Source organism: Grampus griseus, assembly GCF_964374135.1.
Source record: "Grampus griseus genome assembly, chromosome: 20".
In the NCBI taxonomy this organism is placed as follows: domain Eukaryota; kingdom Metazoa; phylum Chordata; class Mammalia; order Artiodactyla; family Delphinidae; genus Grampus; species Grampus griseus.
Genome location: NC_139014.1, coordinates 18,827,807 through 18,841,963, shown reverse-complemented (window position 1 = coordinate 18,841,963; position 14,157 = coordinate 18,827,807).

Below are 14,157 nucleotides of genomic sequence, written 5' to 3'. Positions count from 1 at the left end.
CTCAACTCTGAACTACATTTTCCTTTCCTCAAAATTCACTTCCCAACTTTTCTGCACAACACACATTTTACACAGCTGCAAACTTTTCATTTGTTGTTCTTTGTCCCTTAAAATAATTTAATCTACGCATTCCCCAGAGCCAGCAGAGGCTATACTCCTGTCCTTGAAAATCGTCCCCTGGTGTCTCTCTCCTTATGTCACTATACCATAATTTGCCAAGCCATTCCCTTATTTGGCATTTGGATTATTTCCAATTCTTCACTCTTAAAAATAGCTGCACACAAACATCTTTGCACGAGTTACATTTTTTCCCTTTTAGTTTATTTCTTTGGGGTATATTCCCAAAACTGGTAATACTGGGTCAAAGGTTTGAAATGTTTCATAGCTGTTGTTACCCACTGACAGAATATTCTCTAGGCAGATTGTGGTATATTTGGGCATTTCAAATGTCTAACCAGGTTTCCCACGCTCTACAGTAAGAGTAACTTTTATCTTCTCTTATTCTTCCATAATCTTCAGTAGGGGACGGCAGTTACAAAATTTCAAAACAAAACAAAAATAAGGATGGAAGCACTCTTTGCGTAGCCAGAGACGAGTTCTTTTAGGTTAACTTGATAGAATGCTACCCCACAAGTGCTGGAGTGAAGCAGCTGTATTCCAGGCAGAATAGAAAATGCCACCAAGGTTCTGGGAAGTAATGTCAGCTGACGATATCTGAGGCTGAGATAGTTTTGAGGAGAATTTAAAGCTGGCAAGTGACAAGCGATCAGGAAGACTTGGTAAGGAGGATAGGGGGAGAGGTGGAAAATAAAAAGAAAGGAGGTAAAAAATCTAAAAAAAAAAAAAGGGAATTCCCTGGTGGCCCAGCGTTTAGGACTCCGCTCTTCCACTGCAGGGGGCACGGGTTCAATCCTTGGTTGCAGCCAAAAAAAAAAAAAAAGGAAGGACTTGCTCTCTTGTCATTGCTGCTTTTGGGGTGATGGCACAAGCAGAGAGAGAAATAAGCTGATTCTGTGCCTTTGAGATTCAGATTAATCACTATCTGTAGGTGACTTCTAAGGACTGTGAATGCTTGAGGACCTTGGTCTCTTTGGTTTAAGAATCAAAACCAAAACAAAACAAAAAATAACTTACTGAGTCATCCTTACCACCTGGTTCCTCGAGCTAATAATAGGGATGATGATGATGGTGATGGTGGTGGTGAAGATGGTGATGATGGTGATGGTGGTGGTGATGATGATGATGGTGGTGGTGATGATGGTGGTGGTGATGGTGGTGGTGATGGTGAGGTACCTGTCACTTTTCTAAAGACTTTGCACATATAACTTGCTTCATCCTCCCAACACCAATTATTATCAGCACTTTACAGATGAGGAAGCAGAATCATAAAGCTAAGAAACTTCCTCAAGGTCACAGAGCTAGTCTGAGCCAGATTCAAACCCAGGCAATTGACCACCATGCCTGGGCTCTGACCACTGCACCATACGGCCTCAGGTACCGCAATAGAAAAATGGCTCATACATGGTTAAATGATGCACTAGAATATCGAATTTTTTAGGTTCCTTTTTTTTTTTTTTTTAGTATTCATTTATTTATTTTATTTACTTGGCTGTGTCGGATCTTAGTTGCCACGTGCAGGATCTTTGCTGTGGCGTGGGGGATCTTTCGTTGAGGCATGTGGAATCTTAGCTGCTGCATGCGGGATCTAGTTCCCTGACCAGGGATCGAACCCAGGCCCCCTGCATTGGGAGTGCGGAGTCTCAACCTGTGGACCACCAGGGAAGTCTCCAATTTTAGGTTCTTTTAAAAACTTCTGAATGTTTAGAATTATTTCTGTTGCCTTCTACTCATCTAAGTTGAAACAATGTGTTATTCAAATATGTCATTTAAATTTAAACTACCAGGGCTTCCCTGGTGGCGCAGTGGTTGAGAGTCTGCCTGCCGATGCAGGGGACGTGGGTTTGTGCCCCGGTCCGGGAAGATCCCACATGCTGCGGAGCGGCTGGGCCCGTGAGCCATGGCCGCTGAGCCTGTGCTTCCGGAGCCTGTGCTCCGCAACGGGAGAGAGGCCACAACAGTGAGAGGCCCGCATACCGCAAAAAAAAAAAAAAAAATTAAACTCTCAGTGGGTCTGTGTGTATATATAGTAACATCAAATACAGTTTTTAAGTGCCTAAGAAAAATGAAAGGAAATACACCAAAATGTCAACATTGACTATCTTTAGGTGGTGGAATCATGGGTATTTTCTTCTTTCCGTGTTTCTGTTTTTTCTCAATTGTTCTATACTAAGCAGGTGTTAGTTTTTTCCCTACTTTTTATTTTGAAAATTTTTAAAATAAAAAATAAAGTGCAATGAACTTTTATATGCCCTTCGTCTAAATCACCAACTAGTCACATTTGCCTTATCACTCTCTCTCACTAGATATATATACATATTTTTATTTTTTGGTCATTCATTTAAGAGTAATTTTCAGACATCAGGACTCCTTCAATTCTAAGTACTTCACATAGCTCCTAAGAATAAGGACATTCTCTCTTTTAAAAAAAAAAAATTTACTTTCTGTTCTGCAAATATAACCCCTCCAGTTATGTACTTTTTTTTAAAACATGCCACATTTAAATTTATTTATTTTTTATTTGTTTATTTTTGGCTGCTTTGGGTCTTCATTGCAGCGAGTGGGAGCTACTCTTCGATGCGGTGCTCGGGCTTCTTATTGCGGTGGCTCTAGGCGCACGGGCTTCAGTAGTTGTGGCACACAAGCTTAGTTGCTCCGCGGCATGTGAGATCTTCCCGGACCAGGGCTCGAACCCATGTCCGCTGCATTGGCAGAAGGATTCTTAACCACTGCACCACCAGGGAAGTACCTGCTCTCTTTTTTATTTGATTTCCTTCAACCCTACAACAGCCCCTTTCTTAAACTCTCCTCAAAGCAAGCCTTTGGAGCATACATCTGTTTCCTGCAGGGCCTCTGCCTGTCTCCCAGTGACTGTCAAATTATCTCCTTCCAGACCAGTCTCCACTGCTTTCTAGAGCTGTTCATTCAACTACCCATTTAACCTGAATTTCTCACAATGCCTCAAACTCAAAACATACCAGCCAGGTATATGATGTAATAAAAAATATACATGATGTTTGTCCCTGGTTTTTGGCACAGAGCTCCTAAAACCCTTGGAGTTTCTAAGTGATATGAGCAATAAAGGTGTCGATATTCATAACAAATTTCTTTCAACCACACCCGAGTTTATGTTAATGAAGTGACTTTTGGAAACCACCTAAGGATGGGGGCTGGTTGCTAGGGGAACCAACCACGTGATGAGAAGGTTGGAACTTTCAGTCCCACCCTCCTGACCTCCGGGGAGGGGAGAGGGACTGGAGGTTGAATCAACTGCTAATGGCCAATGATGTAATCCGTCATGCCTATGTAATGAAGCCTCCCTAAACCCCAGAAGGGTGGGGTTTGGAGAGCTTCCGGGTTGGTGAACACAAAGAGATTTGGGCAGAGTAGGGTGTGTGGAGAGAGCATAGAAGCTCCACGACTTTTCGCCATACATTGCCCTAGGCATCTCTTCTATCTGGCTGTTTCTGAGTTTATATCCTCTTATAATAAATCGGTAATTTAGTTAAGTAAAATGTTTCTCTGAGTTCTCTGAGCCACTTAGCAAGTTAGTCGAACCCAAGGAGGGGGTCGGTGGAACCTAAGAATCTGCCCGCCAGTGCAGGGGACAGGAGTTCGAGCCCTGGTCAGGGAAGATCCCGCATGATGTGCCGCCAAAAAAAAAAAAAAAAAAAGACTGGCCTCTGAATGGAGGGTTGGAGGGGAGGGCAGTCTTGGAGAACTGAGCCCTTAACCTCAATGTCCAGGTAGACGGTGTCAGAATTGAGTTGAATTGTAGGACACCCAGGCTGTGTCCCCATAATTCCTTGTTGGATGTTTGGGGAAACACTCACATACACACATTGAAATTGGGTCCAGAACCCAAATGGGGAGAATGGAGATTACTGCCAAAGACTATAAAGTTTCCTTGGGGGTGGGGGGAGGGTGATGAAAATGTTTTAAAATTGGTTGTAGAGATTATTTAACTTTGTGGATCTACTAAAAACGAATGAGCTGTACACGTTAGATCAATAAATTCTATGGTATGTGACTGATCTCAATAAATCTCTTACCACAAAAAAAGAAACAAATCTTTACGTGGCCTCCAGGAGTCAGCTTGATCTGCCTTGGGTGGCGCATTGCCACCTTCGCCTCGGTCTGTGTACCCCAGCCTGGTTCCTCGGGGCTTTTGCACAGCTCTCTTGTCAGAACACTCTTCCCCCACTTCACAAGAAAATTCCTTCCCATTCCATAGCGGTTTCTCAAGGAAACCACCCCGCACCCCCAGGCTAGATCAAGAGCCCCTGATAAGCCCATGCATAGCTCCCCGTTTACCCTTCCTCTCTAGCAAGTGTCAGGTGTGTGATTTATTGAGCCACGTCTGTCTTCCCCACTAGACCCTTACAAGCCCTGTGAGGGCAGCTCGTGCCTGCTCTGATCACCACCATGCCTCAGGGCCTAACACAGAGGTGGCCTCCGAAAGTCTCTGTTGACTGATACGTGAAAAATAGACAGCTATTTCCTGGAAAATAGTTGGAAAAACCAGCTAACAAATTATAAATTCGAGTTCCACAAATGACTCAATAAAAAGACATTCTTAGGCTCCCAACTGAAAATTAGAAAGAGGTTGAAAACCCAAAGGACAGGGTAGGTTATGGAGAAACTCTGGCCTCTGGGTTCCCAGGAGAGGTTTACTCCCCAGTAGGCGGGGAACAAACTCCTGAAGCAGCTGATGATGAGGAAGTCATGAGTAAGTCTTGCCTTTATTTTTCAAGATAGATTGACTCCCGAAGGTTCTAGGCAGAAAGTGTCAACTGAATCCTGCTTCAACCCCAGGGCTTTCAGGGTGGGACTTTATCTTTTCATTGAAGGTCACAGATCTCTTGGTGTCTTAACCAGCAGTCACCACATCGCCTCAGCCCCTGTGACACTCCAGTTCCCTGTCCCCTTTGTGATGCTTTGAACATCATAAAAGCAGAGAAAACATCCACAGAACGCCACAGCGATAGCAGAACTCATTATTAGGCAGTTACACTTAAGTGGTTACATAAGTCATAATAGTGTGGGTGTCAATGTTCACCTTCATCGTCGCTGTATACATTATTCTTACTCTCTTGGGTTCCCTTTCTAGGATTATTTGACACTCTCGTAGGTTCACAGCAATTTTGTTTTTCCTTTGTCTTCGTAGGGTTACAGTGATCTTCAGAACCAAGACAGAAAAGAAATACTATCTCTGACCAGCCAAGATTAGGTTTCCACGTTCTAAACCTTCTGGACCAGGATATGGATCTGGTCGTACTTTCCAACCCAAGATCCCGTTTTCTACTTAAACTTGACTTGCTACATCGATAGATTGTACTAATTCATCCCTCGGAACCTGGTGTCTCCCACCAAAATAGTGCATTCTACAATCTTGCTTAGCCAAATCCCACTGTCTCATCATCTGAATGATACGCAGTACTGACCGGGTCGTTGCAATTATATTTAAAATGTATGTGTGCTTTGTCATATCTCATTATGATTAACAGGGAGCGCCGGAAGTTTCCCCTCTCCCCTTTAGAATATTTGGGTAATTCTTCATCTTGGAAAACTTTGGAGTTGCTCCACTGTGAGACCCCCACACATATACTTTCTGTTTATTATGTGTGACCACTAGTCTTGATCAGTCTTTCCTGTTCTTGGTACAATCTCTACCTTTTTCCAGAACTATCTGTCTCACATTAATTTCTTGTAGTCACACTTTCCTGATTACACAGTAAAAAATGCATGAGGCTACTAATTTAATCTTAGAAGTCCAGATTTATTGACACTCTATTGATTAAAGGTAACATATTTGGCTGTATTTATCTTTTTAAGAAATCATACATCAACTTCTTTATCTTGAGGTTTTTCACACACTCAACTCATTTTAGTTAATCATAATTGGTTTTTCTTTTTTGGTGTCAAAATTGTTGCATTTTGGTCCATGGCTTCCTTATCCTTCCACCATTACCTGTCTGAAACCCTTGTTTTCTAAGCCCATCCTAAATTTTCCTTGCTCCAAGATGCAGAATCCTCCTTCAAGAAGTCTCAATTCCTTTCAGTGAGAGTCAGGGGTTGGCAGAAGTGCTGATACTAATGGGCTGCAGTCAGAAAAACATATTTCTGTTAAGGGTCATGCGTTCACAATGATTTTCCCAATTAAAATTACATTTTTTTCTAATATAAAATCTTTTATCTATTTTATTTTACCTACAATATTTCTGCTTAAAGTTTTATTCCTTCACCCACAATATAATCGTACTTCCTTCTTTTTATTACTCTTATTCCTTGGCAACTACCGTCATGCTGTCTCTTTGTTGACAATGATGTCCCCTGGGTTGGTCTCTTTGTTTTAGTTGATCAACCTGTCCTCTTTCCGTTAACGGCAGGAAACACAACCTCCCAACGCACACACACGCACACACTCGCACACGTGAGCGTGTGCATTCACTGGCCAGGGCCAGAATTCTTACTGGAGGCAGCCTCCTGAAGCCAGCCATCCTTTTTTTTTTCATTTTTTTAACATTTATTTATTTTTGGCTGTGTTGGGTCTTCATTGCTGCATGCAGGCTTTCTCTAGTTGTGGTGAGCAGGGGCTACTCTTTGTTGCGGAGCACGGGCTCTAGGCTCATGGGCTTCAGTAGTTGTGGCACGAGGGCTCAGTAGTTGTGGCTCGAGGGCTCTAGAGTGCGGGCTCAGTAGTTGTGGCACACGGGCTTAGCTGCTCCGCGGCACGTGGGATCTTCCTGGACCAGGGCTCAAACCCGTGTCCACTGCATTGGCAGGCGGATTCTTAACAACTGCGCCACCAGGAAAGTCCCAAAGTATGTACTTTTATGAGAAAATGTCTCCTGGGTTACAACACCCTTCCAATCAAAATGTCAGGGTAAAAACTGTGGTGTCCAAAGGTTTCAGGCTTTCCCTAATTTTTTTCTTTTCTGTTTAGTATACTTTCGGTACTTTTTTTTTTTTTTCCTGTACGCGGGCCTCTCACTGTTGTGGCCTCTCCCGTTGCGGAGCACAGGCTCCGGACGCACAGGCTCAGCGGCCATGGCTCACGGGCCCAGCCGCTCCGCGGCATGTGGGATCTTCCCGGACCGGGGCACGAACCCGTGTCCCCTGCATCGGCAGGCGGACTCTCAACCACTGCGCCACCAGGGAAGCCCGCGGTATTTTTTTTTAATTAACTAATGTCTCTTAATGAGTAACATTTGTTTTCAGGTAGTTAAACTTAGTCAACTGTCCCCTAAAAATCAGAAGACCTCTCTGATATCTAACTGGAGAATCAAAAACCTATTTTTTAATTTAAAATAAGTTTAAGATCTAAGCCTACTTTTAGGTTCATTCTCCAAGAGAAACGAATGAGGAAACGCTGAGCCGGAAGCACAACATCCAGGGCTGCCGATGGCGGGTAAGCACGGAAACAGACATGCGCAGAACTCCCCAGGTGCCCCTGCTGTCCTGCCGCCTCCCGCCCCCCAGGGGACTCCCCTAACACCGCCACAGCATTGAAGGGCCAGCAAGAGGCTCCCAGGGTCCTGCTCCAGCCCCTCCCGGATCGGCACCATCCTCCACGCCCAGGAGTGGTCCTTCACCCCTCTCCCTCCCTCACTCCCACATCCAGTTGGTCAGGAAATCCCAACGGCTCTAACTTTCAAGTATATCCAGAACCCACCACTGCCCATCTGGATCCAAGGTGCCATCTTCTCTCACCTGGATGGCAGCATCAGCCTCCTCACAGACCCCCTGCTTCCTCCCATGCCTCCTACAGTCTTTTTTCATCAGAACAACCATTGTGATCATTTTTAAATGAAAGTCAGACGCTGGCCTTTGTGCTTAAGATGCTTCAGTGGGTGGGATGTCATTCAGAGTAAGAGCTGCACTCCTCTCGGGTTGGTGGAGGGATGGAGGGACAAGGACACTTATCTCGCTCCTCTCCTTCCACTGCAGCCCCCACTCCAGCCACCGTGGCTCCTTGCGGTCCCTGCCGCAGACTAGGCACACTCCAGCCTGAGGGCTTGGCACCAGCTCTCCTCTGCCCCCACGCACTGCCCTCAGATACCCGCTTGCCTGATGCCCTCATCTCTGTCAAGTCTTTGCTTGAGTCTCATCTTCTCAATGAAGCCTTCCGTGACCACCCGATTTAAAAGTTCCAACCACGCTACTGCTTTCCTCTGCCTGTTCCTACCCTCTGCGTTCCCAATCCTGCTTCTCTTTCCTGCTCCCTTTCTGTTGTCCTCTCTTACTGATTTATTGTTTCTGATGTGTCTGCATCACTATAAGGTAAGCTCTACTTGGGCAGAAATTGTTTTGTTCACTGATGTATTCCAAGCACCTAGAATAATGTCTGGCACATGGAGGCACTCAATAAATACTTGTTGAAATTGGTCAGGACTCATGCCATAGCAATTGGTAAATGATTTGAATACATCACCTAAAAAGATCCTATAAAACTATTCTATAAAAGGCAGTCAAAGTGAAAAGAAACAACAAAGTGCATCATGGGGAAACAATTGTGGTTAGCAACTATTATATATCCAAAATGATGGTTCACAAAATTAGAGCATCCGTCAATCCCACTCCCCACTCCCCACTCCCACCCTGAATTACCTAGCTAAAGGAGGCACGGCCTTCGTAGTCTGGAAAATGCTGCTCTTTCTGCTTCTTCAGTTCTCAGAGTCACTTAAAAACTATAGTTTGCTTTATTTTCAGATCGTGACTTTCTTGAACAGTGTGACTTTGTGATTGTTTAGATGTTTCTAATCAGCTCTTCAATGTTCGTTGCCCCGTAAAGCAGCTTTTCTTTCCCTGCAGTTCTCAGTTTCAGTTTCTTAAATCCTATGTTTTCCTCTTTGTTGAATTCTTCTCTTGTCTGGCTGGAGTTTATCCAACACGTCAAATCAAATATTGTTTGTTTGTCCGGAAAGGGAGCACAGGCAATAACATTTCTGAGTCCTTGTCTGTCTAGCAGTATCTTTGCTTTGTTCAGGTCTAGAATCTTGATAAGTTTATATTCCAGGTGATTGCTGATGCCATCAGAGGCCAGTCTGCCACCACAACTTTTCTCACACATTGCCCAAGTTCCCTCTGCATCCCCATAGCCCCTTCTCTCACTGTGGTTGTGAAATCGCATAGAAACAGTTGAAGCCAGCTCTCCACGATAGATATATTCTACACTTGTCAGAAATAGCAAATTGAGTGTGTCCATCAGGTTATTTTATGAACTTATCAGCCTATCTTGCCATGAAAGCCTGGTGTGAAGGGTTTTATAAAAATATATCTTATAAAGCAAATTTGCTTAGAGCAAAGGTAACTGAAATAGCCAGAAATACAAAACGTTGCTATTGCTTTCTGTCAATAATCAAGACATGACAGAATGGCCATCATCAAAAAATCTAGAAACAATAAATGCTGGAGAGGGCGTGGAGAAAAGGGAACCCTCTTGCACTGTTGGTGGGAATGTAAATTGATACAGCCACTATGGAGAACAGTATGGAGGTTCCTTAAAAAACTACAAATAGAACTACCATATGACCCAGCAATCCCACTACTGGGCATATACCCTGAGAAAACCATAATTCAAAAAGAGTCATGTACCAAAATGTTCATTGCAGCTCTATTTACAATAGCCCGGAGATGGAAACAACCTAAGTGTCCATCATCGGATGAATGGATAAAGAAGATGTGGCACATATATACAATGGAATATTACTCAGCCATAAAAAGAAACGAAATTGAGCTATTTGTAATGAGGTGGATAGACCTAGAGTCTGTCATACAGAGTGAAGTAAGTCAGAAAGAGAAAGACAAATACCGTATGCTAACACATATATGTGGAATTTAAGAAAAAAAAATGTCATGAAGAACCTAGGGGTAAGACAGGAACAAAGACACAGACCTACTAGAGAATGGACTTGAGGATATGGGGAGAGGGAAGGGTAAGCTGTGACAAAGCGAGAGAGAGGCATGGACATATATACACTACCAAACGTAAGGTAGATAGCTAGTGGGAAGCAGCTGCATAGCACAGGGAGATCAGCTCGGTGCTTTGTGACCGCCTGGAGGGGTGGGATAGGGAGGGTGGGAGGGAGGGAGATGCAACAGGGAAGAGATATGGGAACATATGTATATGTATAACTGATTCACTTTGTTATAAAGCGGAAACTAACACACCATTGTAAAGCAATTATACTCCAATAAAGATGTAAAAAAATAATAATCAAGACATGAAAAACGTTGTAGGAAGTCAAGAAGCTGGGAAAAAAAAAAAAGAGTTAAAGATGCAGAATTTCAGGAAGACTGAGAAAAACAGAGATAACCTGGAGGTAGCAGTCGAGCCTCAGCTTACAAAAAGATGAAACAAAGAAAGAAATGTTCCCTGTTGTCTTACTGCAGCCATTGATAGCATCAGTATAGAGGAATTCAGCAGGGGTTTCCAGGGGGTGCTGGAAAATGGGAATCATGAATGCTGTATTCTGTTTTGTGTGTTTGTTACATAAATCAAGCTATTTATTATGGGCTAGCAATGTTTCAAATGGTGGAGTTTTTACTGGCCTTTGCATGTCTTCAGTCTTCTGAGGGCAGACGTTACTGTGACTGCAGAAGTGGGCTGGGAGGTTCCGGCACCACCAGCTACAATTTTCATGCAGGAACCCCAGTGCCTGATCCCCACAACTCAGCTCTTCATTTTGGTTTCACCTCAGAAGGAACAAGTGTACTTGGCGTGCTGGCGGACTTCAATTTCCTTCACCATTCTCCTGAGGGAGGCATCAAAACAGGTCCCATGTTTACCCGTGATTCTGACCTTAGTGCATTTAGCCTCGTCGTTGCAAACTAAGGCTGAGCCCAGAAAGCGGATGCTGTTTTCTGAATTAAGTTAGGATTCAGCACTATTCAGAATCTCTGGTCTTCATGGAGGTAAGGGCATAAAATATCAAGCATCAATTTGACCAGAGAAGGGTTAAAACTCTCAAAAACACAAATGACAAATCATTTCCAGAAGGCCACAACTTGTCTCTTCCTTCCCTGCTGGCTTTTCGAGAAACGTCTCACTACTCCACGTCCCCCAGGCAAGATCTTCAGTAGCCACAAGGGGCCAAGACAATGAGAAGCCTTCTTTCAGGCTGGCTGAATCAGCGGGGGCTCTTTTATCTTCTTTTTTTCTGGCGGAGGCCTGGGCAACCACAGGCTCACAGCACCCTCTGCTGTTAAATTACAGACTTGATGTTGGGACTGAGACCACGAGAGAATTCTGGTCTGGGGCAAGAAGCAAATGACAAGAGCAAAAGAAACTCAAAATTAGTTTTCATGCAAAACTTCAGGACGAGTTAATCTTGCTGGTAACGGGCAGCAAAGACACAGCCAAGGAAAACGGGAGGACAGTGGAACTTTTCCAGCAAGACAGCTTTTCAGCCTTTTCCAAAGCTGAATGGAAATCCCTGACTCACCCACACCAAGGATCCAAACAGGCCAAGTACACTTTTTCGAGCACCATTTGTAAGACACATGGAATATTGTCTTCATAGAAATAGAGCCCAGAGTAACAGAAAAGGGGAGACAGACAGGCTTCGAATTAAATGTAGGGAATAAGGGGCTTCTCTTCTGGGCCCTCTGGCTTTCAGCATGATAAGGTATGTACCTGCCCTAACAGAGGTAAAATTAGAAGCTACATGGCAACAGTATAATGGAAGGTTTTCACTTCTCCTTATAGCTTGCTTATTTGATCCTTTTTCCTTGCCAAAAGCACCAGACAGCCTTAAGATCCTTAAATGCCCCCGTCCTGAAATCACTTATTTAACCATGAGAGAGATGCTAGTTTATAAAAGAAAAGATGTTGGTCATATATATATACATATATATATATAATACAAATATAATATATTATATATATAATTATATATAATATAAAATATTATACAAATATATTATACAAATTATATATATACATTATATATATGTATATATATACACACACATATATATAATTTGTGTGCTCTTTTTTTTTTTTTTTTTTTGCGGTACGCGGGCCTCTCACTGTTGTGGCCTCTCCCGTTGCGGAGCACAGGCTCCGGACGCGCAGGCTCAGCGGCCATGGCTCACGGGCCCAGCCGCTCTGCGGCATGTGGGATCCTCCCGGACCGGGGCACGAACCCGCGTCCCCTGCATCGGCAGGCGGACTCTCAACCACTGCGCCACCAGGGAAGCCCTGTGTGCTCTTTTAAAGTATATTACGAATACTTACATAACTACATAAATATACTAGCTATGTTACTCAGAGGCCACACAACATGGTGGTTAGGCAGATGGGCTCGGGAGCCAGATTGCTAGTTCAAAGTTGTGCCCTGTCATTAACTAGCCGTGTGACCCCAGCAATCTCCTTATCTCTCTGTGCCTCAGTATCCTCATCTGTAAAATGGGGATGACAATGGAATCCATCTCATGGGGTTGTTCTGAGAATTAAATAAGTTGATATTTATAAAGTGCTTAGAACAACACCTGGCAGAACTCTATATGTTTAACACCAACCAATAATTAAGCAATACCAAACAATAATAAAATAAAAATTAGGCAGTGGCACTGAAATCTGCTTTTCACTATTTGGAACTGCAATTAGTAGAGGGTTTTATCAAGTGTAACTTCTTTGCCTTTGTGAGGTCTTTTTCAGACTATGTTTTCGTCACCCTTTTTTTGCTGGGGTGTAACACAGGATTTACCTTCTGTTAATGGGGAGGGAGGTGGGCCTCTGGGGACCAGAAGAAATGGCCTAAAATTGGTGGGAGAGGTTCATTTGGGTGAAGAGCAACACAAGCTTCATGTCTGTCTTATTCTTTGCCTCCTTGTAACAGCCAAGTAAAAGGTGCCCAAAATATATGACTCACTCCATCAGCCTTTTAAGACCCTGTTACCTTCTGGGGCTGAGGACAATTCGCAGTCCAGAATTTCTATAAAGAAGGGGCTTAGCAATGACCATCTGGTTGGAAGGGAAACCAGCAGCTGTCTTAGAATAAACTAGTTTTGTTTGCCTATTAAGCGCACTGCTGTATTTGAGATGGCCTGGATACTGGAGCCCAGGAGCGACTAGATTCCACCCAGTCCTCTGTTGTCTCTGCCACAATCCTCCTCTGCTCTCCTCTCCCCGTTACTCTCTCACATCACCCTGTTCTTTTCCTGTTTGACTTAACAGAATGTATAATTTTACATTTATTTGCTTCTCTCTCCCCTTTCTTCTCCAGGACCTCAAATACCATTGAAAACAGTGACCACAGCTGTTTTATCCACCAGTATGGCCCAGTTCTTAGAACAGTGTCTGACGCACACTACACTCTCAATAAATACCTGTTGAATACATGAACAAATGAATTCCGTGATGGTTTACTACATACCCAAATCAGCAATAACAACAGAAACAAGTTAGGTGACATGGAAGATAGAGGAACTTTTATTTTCACAGAAGAAAAGGTTGATTCTGAAACACTTGGCTTTGAGGATGTTTGAGGATGAACAGGGATGGTTTACAGGAGGCCTCGGCTGCAGGGAGTTCACGGAAGGGCTCAGCAAAAGAGAGAGAAGGCTCTCATTATCAGCGCCTCTTCTGCTCTGGACACCGGCCAGTTCACCAAGACCCACCCTTGTTCCTTGACATTGAGAGTCTGGCACTCTGCCAGCAGTAGTCTTCACAGAAGGTGCAGACCTTTCTGGAAAAAAGAAGAAAACTTTCCATCACTCTTTCCCAGATAGCCCTGGTTTCCCTCCATCGAAGGCACTTTAGTCATAGTTTGGATCCAATTCAGGAAAGGAATGGGAGACACAGAAACCTTCTTCAAGAGCATTTCATTAGGGTATGTTGAGCTGTCTGTTTTCCCAGCAGGGCTCTGCAGTTTATTTAAGTTCTTATTAAGGAAAATACCTGGCATTCTAGCATAACTTGGCTGACTCTCTCGTTTCCACTCAGGGCTAAAGGGTGGGGTGGAGCTACAGGACATTAAGGCACTATGCCCGCCTGAATTTAGGCTGTCTCCTGCTCTGTGTCCAGCTTTCATC